General features: G+C 37.2%; 1 long non-coding RNA gene across 1 annotated transcript in view; it reads right to left on the bottom strand.

Annotated features, from left to right (window-relative positions):
* Positions 1-2,372: 2,372 nt before the first annotated feature.
* Positions 2,373-8,926, bottom strand: part of LOC140697446 (uncharacterized) — a 30,126-nt gene continuing 23,572 nt past the window's right edge. Inside the window, exons 3-4 of the long non-coding RNA XR_012074552.1 lie at positions 3,251-3,324; positions 2,373-2,613 (exon numbers count right to left, since the gene is read on the bottom strand). This is a non-coding gene — a long non-coding RNA (uncharacterized lncRNA). The remainder of the gene's footprint in view (positions 2,614-3,250; positions 3,325-8,926) is intronic.

The raw sequence follows: 8,926 nt of genomic DNA, 5'->3' as shown, positions 1-8,926 counted from the left end.
CCCTGACAGGAAATAATCTGTCTGTAGACAAGAATTCTTTTGCATCGTTGTCAGTTGATTATGATTTACACAGTTGCAAAATAGCTTCATAGAATCAGAATAAGATAACCAAAAGAGGTATCCTAGATAATCCATAGTTGTCCATTAAAGCCTACATTTTTCTTTACTTTCAAAAATGGAAGTTTTGACTTGTACCCATAGCTGTTGATGAGCAAAAATATTGGCATTTCAATCTGTTTGGCTTTTCTGGCATATACCAACCAAACTTTTCATAGAGCTTCAGAGGACCCCTCATCTAAAGTCTCACTCCACCATTTCAGTCAGAAGCATGCACCAGATTAAGTGGGGGGAAAAAAAAGAGGAAAGAAGGAAGAAAGAGAGAGAGGAAGGAAGGAAGGATGAATTTCTGATTTGTGTAGACACGTAAGACTAAATATTTTCAGACTGGTGATCTCTTTTTCATGCCAAGCATGTATGCATATATTTCTTAGGTAGAGATACTTAGCTTCTTGAATTCTTCTGTTTCATAAAGAAAGAAAAGAAACCCAGCTCCTTAATGTTGTGAAGTCGGACTCGGAGAAGTGGGCAGGGGTAACTGATGAGAGCTGGTTGGCGAGAAACGGAAAGGAGGGAGGTGATGATACCTTCTCTCATTTCTGTACCCATCCTGAACGAATCCAGTATTTAAAAATTTTCAAAATAAATAAAGGGCCTTTATTATTCAGCAAAATTACATTTATATAGGAATCTATTGCTTCTACATCCAGTAATCTAATCTTTTAAATTGTACTAGAATATACATGACATACAATTGACCATTTCAAGCATGAAGTATACAGTCCAGGGGCAGTAAGCCCATTAACATCCATGTTTATCCTGGATGCTTATGGAACATTTCTAAGAGGAAACTGGGATGAGGTAGGAAGAGGAAGGAGCTATAATATGTTTGACATAAAGAAATCTTCTCCTTGTCAACACGTATATTTTAAAACATCTATCATTAATATACTTGCCATCTGTGAAATTTCCTATGTCCACTAAAATTGGCTCCCCAAAATGTGAAATTTTGATAAATTATGACAGACCTAGAATCGGAGGCGTATTTGCAAGTGAAAGTTCTTCTATAAGGCCACGTTTTAAAAGACTCTCCAACATGTCTTTTGTCTGCTTATGTAAAAGGATGAACTTATTGCTATATGATCACAAATAATAGCTGAGACTCCATAACAAAGAGCGTGTGTGTGGATGTCATTGGCCATAGTGATGTTTACTGCAGACTCAGCAGAGGCCCGGTTAGCACCTGCCGCCATGTCTATGGGGTCTCCTGCCTATAGTTTCCTCAGTATGAGTACATCCTTTTACTGGTTCCTGGATGCTTTCCCCAGTTTGAGTCTCTGTTACCTGATTGGAGCTCACTACTTCTTTATCTACCTCAAATCAGATTCATATCATTCATTTAAAACAACTAATAATAATAATAGCCCTTATTTATAATGTGCTAAGCGTTCTCACAACTTATCAAGAAGGTGGTACCATACTGAAAACGTATAGATGATAAAACTGAGCCTTTGGTTAAAACAATTGACCTTTGTCCTGAAGCTATTAAGGGACTGAACTTTAACTGATAGATAATTCTTTTGTTTATTCACTAAGGTTTTTATAAAAATATTGCAGCTAGGCACTGACGAGACTCGAGAACACAAAGATAAAAACTCAGAATTCAGGCCTTACGTGGCTCAGTTGAATGAGTGAAGCAGTGTTATTTACAGAGAGATGGCAGTAAGATGACATGAAATCAGCTAGAGGAGGAGAAGAAATCTTAACTTAAAACCAAGTTGGCTTAATTTTGGAATTGATATGGGAAAAGCCCATAGGGATTTTAATTACCAAAAACAAACTGAAGTCAAGTCATAGCTCAGTATGGGTTCACGTGCACGTTCAAGGAAGGACATAGTCCCACTGAGTAAATTTAAAGGGGTGGTAGGAGTCCCGATGATAAAGTTGCTTTATGATTACAGTGCATGAAGTAGGACCATTCACTGTGCTTATGATAAATAGGCATATGTGTGAGCAAAATAAATTCTCATCCCTCATATTATATCCTTAAGTCATGGGCCATGTTAATAATCATAATTAGTAGATACCATGAGCTAGGTGATTTAAGATGATACATCCATGTTTATGTTTAAAGAAAGGGACTTCTCAGGAGGCTTTCCACTACAACCACGAAATAGTAACTGTAAATCATTATTTCACTGTTTTAAAGAGTGGAAGTATATTGTAGCTGTTTTTATACTTTAAAACGAACTGAAAATACTTTGGTGTCTTAGTTCAGGCTGGAGTAAGAAAACAAAGCAAAAACAGACTCTGGGTGGCTTGTACGCTATAGGTATTTATTTCTCACATTTCTGAAGGTTGGAAGTCCAAGGTCAGAGTGCCATCATGATCAAGTTCTGGTGATGGCCTTCTTCTGGGCTGCAGACTTCTGACTTCTGCAGTATCTTCCCATGGAGGGCACAGTCCCATTTGTGAGCGCTCTACCCTCATGACCGAATCTCCTCCCAAACGTATCATCATCTTGGGGGTTAGAATTTCAACATATGAATCTGGGGGCTGACACAAACATACCATAGCACTCAGTTTTGTCAAAAATAGGAGGGTTGGAAAAGTAAAAAGAATTAGAGCAATTTAAAATAGTCACACTATTTCACAGCCCAGTGAAGAGCCTCCTTGATGTTTTCATCAGTAATAGAGTTAGTCAGCAAAATGCATCATCTGAGGCCAGTGCAAGGGTGCTTCACATGCCAGCAAGTTATCTCCCACTCTAAAACTACAGTTCTAAATTATAATGTGATTGTTTAACCTTGAAAGCTACTGATATAACAAATATATATTAATCTAGAATAAAGGTTTTTGCTTTGTTCCTTTTTCTTTAAAATCTAGCATTCTGAGTATTTGCATTATGGATTTAGTTGTCAGGATCTGAGGAGCAGCAGAGAAATCCATTTTAAAGTTACAAAAACGTGAATATGAAGATCAGGTCTTATCCTCTGATCTCCAAGGAGTTTCTGAAGAAAAGATAAATGTAAGGGAGTTAATATCGAGGGCATTTATTTCCCCGCTTCTTTAGTTCATCTTCATTGTTGGAGGCTGTCTGGTAAACTAAATGGAATGCAGAGGTTTCTGCTTCTTCAAATCCTGACACATCAGAGCTCTTCTGGAAATAGCATCTTTATTATCTTCATTTTACCTGTCTCTTTTTTTTTTCTTTTTCTCATGCTTGTTATCTCTCCAGTAATCAATGGTGCCTTCAAGCTCTGTAAGCTAAATCAAGAAATATGACTTGGTAGGTTGCTCAAATGGATTGTTTTGTGCAAGGTGGTAGCAAAAGTTTGCCACCCTCTCCCCACCCCCACTTAATAGATTTTTTCAGAAAATTCATCCCCAGAAAAGCACTTATCTTCTGTGGTTTAATCTTCTTATGGGTACTATCAACATTCTCAATAATTACCATATTCTAGTTCACTTGTTTGATTGCCTTTTGTGCTCTTTGAGGAAGAACAATATGGCCTGTTTTTTCTTAGTGTTTTCCAAGAGCAATTTTGTATCTTTAGAACAAGCTTCCAAATATCTTCTTGAATACAAAGAACTCTATTCTTTCATGCAGTATGAAAGAATGGTACAAATAACCACTCATACACATCACTGGATTGTGAGGAATAAATAGCACCCTTAAAATATCAAACACATCATTTCAAATTACTCACATCAATCATTTAAAATCAATTGTTACACTTCAAACATTTGAATTGGAAAAATGTAAGCATTAACATTACAAAATATTAATGAAATACCCAGTGTGAACCATTTCCCGCCTTGTAAAATTTAATATTAAGGTCTACAAATTTCTGGAAGACTTCACATTTTTCTCTAACAGTTTTAATTATGGCAGAATTTGTACTTTTAAAATTGAACTTGAAAACAGAAGCCTCAACAGAACCTGATCTCATTTGTGAATTTGTAACAATACTGCAAGAAACAAATGAATTAGGTCTGAAGAGATGTCTAGTCAGACATAATTTTATGCATTTCTAAACCTTCCTCCTAGGTCACCGACATATTGACAATATTATCATGGATTATGTACCTATATTCCATATTTTCTATTTTAGTCAATATGTAATTCAGTATTTACATTTATCAGACACTAAGTTTGACCATAATATTTTTCTATTTTTGTTCAAATGAGCTTGCTTACATTTAACTTTCTGTTAGTAGAAAGCTCGTGTTTGAATAATAGGGCAAATATTAGGCCAAATATTGTGTTTGATTTTCAATTATAGGGACTCATTTACAGCCATTTAAGGTTTTTAAATTTTTCTTTTTTAATCATAACTGTTTGGAAATTTATAAAAAGGCATTTTTAAGACATCTATGTGTGTGCTGAAAGCCCGACAGAATTTGCTGACTAAACATTTCTTTCGAAAGTAAAAGGGAGATGGGAAGAAAAGCACTTTTACAAATAAGACATCAACCCAGAAAGGAGGTTTCAGTGGAAAAGTACGTATCTTCTATAGTATATTCTTCTAGGCTATCAGATTCCAGCCCGGTTCATTGTCTTTGAGCTATTTTTCAATCCTTGATAAATTGTAGGTAATTGACAATTGTACGTTTTATCTCCTCCAGAAGTGATTTAATTGATTTTCTCCACCTTGTGGAAAAGCTAGTTTTGTCTCCATTTGCAGTTCATCCTGACACACCTCTATTCCATACTGCTTTGTATTGTTTTGACTTTTACTTTGAATCAGTTGTAGCGTCTGCCTCATTCCATGAGTAAAATAAGTTCTTTGCTATATGTTCACTTTCACATCTGTATCAGAGCCATGATTTTACCATTTTCTGGAAATTTATCTTGTGATAGAATTTTCCAAACCAAAATTAGTGCCACAAATTGGCAGAAGCAGATGCTGAGGCTGAGACTGGGATATAAAATGTTTATTAGAGATTAATAGCTGAAAGAGGAAGAAAGGAAGTAAAATTGGGCCAAAGGACACGTGGGATTACAAAGCAGGCTGGTGACTGCCTCTGCTAACCCGGTGTGTAGCCCATTAAAGAGCCCTTAGGGACCACCTACCGCCTCCTGCCTCGGTCACGGGTGCAGCCTGTCCCAAGGAGGGTGTCAGCCAAGGAGGCTCTCTGCCACTCAGGCAGACCCTGCACTGATCCTTCTTCCTCCTCCACATGCATAGACTTGACCAAAAGACGCCTGCATATCACCATGTAACTTCGGATCTGCGCTGTTGAGGCATTTCACAAGGCTGGGTAAGCCAGCACGGGAGGCAGCTGGAAGCCATTTCTGGAACTGTTGGGCCAGCAACAACACAGCTGTGTTTGGAAGTGATTAAAGCTGGGAAATACAGGCTACTAATCCCATACTCAACATATCCCCTTAGCCAGATTCCAGAAATGCCTGCAGGTTCCCCCAAACCATGGACACTAGAAAAATCCAAAGTAGAAGGTGGCGTGGAGGGAAATGTGACTTATGCAGTTCCAGTTTTTAAAATTCTTACATTTGCCAATTTCACAAAAACATATGTGGCAGGATCCTCACTATGGTTTGGGAGGGGCTCATCTTGAAACTTAAGCATCCTGTTCTCCACAGCCAGTCTGTTTCCAGGGGTATGTATGCAGTGTCACCAGGGAGCAGTGAAGAGAGTGACTAATCCTGCCGGAGGGGATAAGAGGAAAACTTTACCAAGGAGATACTTGATCTTGCAGACAGAGAGGAGGCAGCAGGTAGAGAGGAAATATTGGTCTTAAAAAATCAACAGGAAACACTTATTATGGGTGTAGCTTTATATATCTGGTGTGGATAAACATTCTGAATTTGACTGTTTATCTCAACTCTAGCTGTTTTCTGAAAACCAACTATGTTTAACAAATAGGAATGTAAATACTCTGAGAATAGACTCTTTAATTAGATTATTACTTCCTTTATGATCTGTTGCCTGAAGAGCACTTGCTTTGCTTGGTAAACTTAGTAAGGATGAAGCAAGTAGGTTAATTTTTTTAAATGAGACACAAATTACCAATAATACTCTGCAGAGAAATCAGTGTATCTTTAGTTCCTCTCCCAGACTCTTTCCTTTACTGAGCTTATTTCTTTACTTCTCATTCTTCACCTGTTTCCTCTCTTTTTTAATACACACCATTTGTTATAGACTGAATGTTTGTGTCCTTCCCAAATTTTATATGTTGAATTCTAATCCTCAGTGTGAAGGTATTTGGAGGAGGGGCCTATGGGAGGTGATTGCATTGTGAGGGTGGAGCCCTTATGAATAGGATTAGTGCCCGAATAAGAAGAGGCCCTGAGGTAACTCTTATGTTTCTACCTTCTGAGGACACAGGGGAAACTGGCAGTCTGCAGCCCAGAAGAGGGTTCTTACCAGAACCTAACCATTCTGGGGTGCCTTGATCTTGAACTTTCAGCCTTCAGAACTGGGAGAAATATATTTCTGTTGTGTATAAGCCGCTCAGTCTACAGTACCTTGTTATAGCAGCCTGACCTAAGACACTATTAAATAAGAATTTCAGTTCCCCTCCGTTCCAGTCCTTTCCTAATATGCCCTCTGGAAAACCTCCTCCGATAAAGAAACTTACCTCTGTCCTTTTTATCTCCCTCCCATAGTTTTGCCTTAACTGAGATCTGATTCATTTTCCTTTTGAGGGAGATCATTGTTTAGCTCCTAAGTTTACAGTTTTAACAAAAAAAGCTTCAAAGAATTTGACAAGGTGAAGTTTGGGGTTGGGGTCAGGTTATACCAGGGTGACTGGCATAAACTTGAACAGTCTGGGGCAAACAAGGATGTAAGTCATACTACCTCAACCCCAAACAACATGGAACTAGAGCTGGGTAAGAACAAAATGTAGAGTCTCTTAAATCTTCATTGTCACTTCCAAAATATGTTTTCACTATGACTGCATTGCCAGCCTGGAGCAAGGGTAGGCAAACTAGAGCTCTCAGCCACATCCATTCCACTGCCTGTCTTTGTAAGTTAAATTTGTGTCAGAACACAGGCACACTCTATATATGGTCTGGCTAACTTCAGAGTTAATAGCAGAGTTGAGGAGTTGCAACAAAAACAGAGTGGTTTGCAAAGCCTAAAATATTTACTATCTAACTATTTACGAAAAATGCTGCTGATCCCTGGACTTCATGAGCTTCATGAGGGCTGGTGATACTTATGTCTACAGGTCTTATTCACCATGAATATTTAAATATGCCAAGCATATAGTAAGTGCTCAATATTTGTTTTGTGGGTGAATCTCAAAATGCAGAATAAAGCCACTGTAACTAGTAAGTAGAGTGAGGTATGGTATATAAACAGATGGATCAATTGAATAGAATAGAAAACGCAAAATATTATAGATTCCTCTCCATAGCTCTTTTTATTTTCTTGCAATTTATTTGTTGGGCGAGGGGAGAAAAATAAAAAACAGATCAGTAGATCTGTATTTCTCACATTGTGGATTTTGCTGATTACATCACTGATGCCACTGAACAAGTTCCTCTGTCAGGTGTCTATCTTAGAAACAGGTACTTAGATCTAGAATTTTGCTCAAATTCAGGGTCTGTGTTTTGGCAATAATATCTCATAGGCAGTATGGTGTGCTGCCCTCAGGTGGTACATAATACTGGATTGTCTGTCTTTTTCTAATGTTAACAGCCATTGATGATCAATGTGTAGATCTATTAATCATCATTGTAAAATGGTGATAGTCTAATTGTAATAGTTTTGCTAATATAAATAGCATATAATAGCTAAAATCTCATAGCTCAGTATTTGTTCCCATCAATGTACATTTTTATATATATATAAGAACATTTTCTAAAAATTAAATATCTGAATCAAAGTAAATGTACATTTGGAAACTTGTATTACCATACACAGCCCAGCTAGCCTCCAGGAAAGTTGTACAAACTTGCATCCCAGTGTTGGGTTATTATTGTTTTAAACATTTCTGTTCATTTGTTTGCCAACAATGAGAAACTCATTGTGGTTTACTTTGTAATATTTTGCTCACCAGTAGGATCAAGTGTTCTCTCCTTAAATTTAAATTTGTATTTCTTGTTTTGTGAATTGTCGGCTTTTGTTCTTTGACCGTTTTCCTGTTGAGTGTTTCTATCTTTTCTTTTCCTTTTTTTCCTGGTTTCTTCAATATATTTAGTTAAATGTTACAGAAACATGATCTCTGACAAGGCAGTCCTACCGTCATATATAAAGTAGTCACATACCTGTAGCATCCAGTTGTTCTCCAGGCTGTGTTTACTCTTTTTGAAGAAGCAGTCCTAATAAATTCCAGTACTCTTTTTTTGCCTCCATCATCCCAATGAACTGCTTCTCACCAGAAGCAGATGACTTAATTTCCAATGCCAAGGGAAATATTTCATTTCTTACATTTCTTGAGCATACTGCTGCATTTTTCCCTGTGAACTATTAAATCCACTTGGAACTCTATTCTCTCTTACTATTTGTAAAAATAATTTATTTTCATTGTTCTTTGCCTCTTTGGTCTTGGTCCCCTTTGTGGATCTTTCTGCTTCTGTCAAAGACTGTTATTCTTCAAATTTCTGACTGGATTCTCTTATCATTCAGTTCCTTCTCACTGAAAACTTAGATAAATAACTCTAACTGTGTATCTGCATCCAGAGTATGTATCTTTTGATCTTTGGAGTTGCACGTACAAATGCCTTCTTTATATATCTAATTGTAAAAGTCACAGATGCCTCAAACTTATATGCACATGTCACTCTTTACTTCCATCCAATATTGCAAACTTTTATTAATGGTCCCACCATTTACCTAACTGGTCAAGACAGAGATCTGATAGTCCTATTGTTACTTTTGTAATTTTGGAGGAATTA

Source organism: Vicugna pacos, chromosome 7 (genome assembly GCF_048564905.1).
Source record: "Vicugna pacos chromosome 7, VicPac4, whole genome shotgun sequence".
Lineage (NCBI taxonomy): Eukaryota > Metazoa > Chordata > Mammalia > Artiodactyla > Camelidae > Vicugna > Vicugna pacos.
The sequence above is the reverse complement of the archived record's forward strand: the minus strand, read 5'-3'. Positions and strand labels throughout refer to the sequence as shown.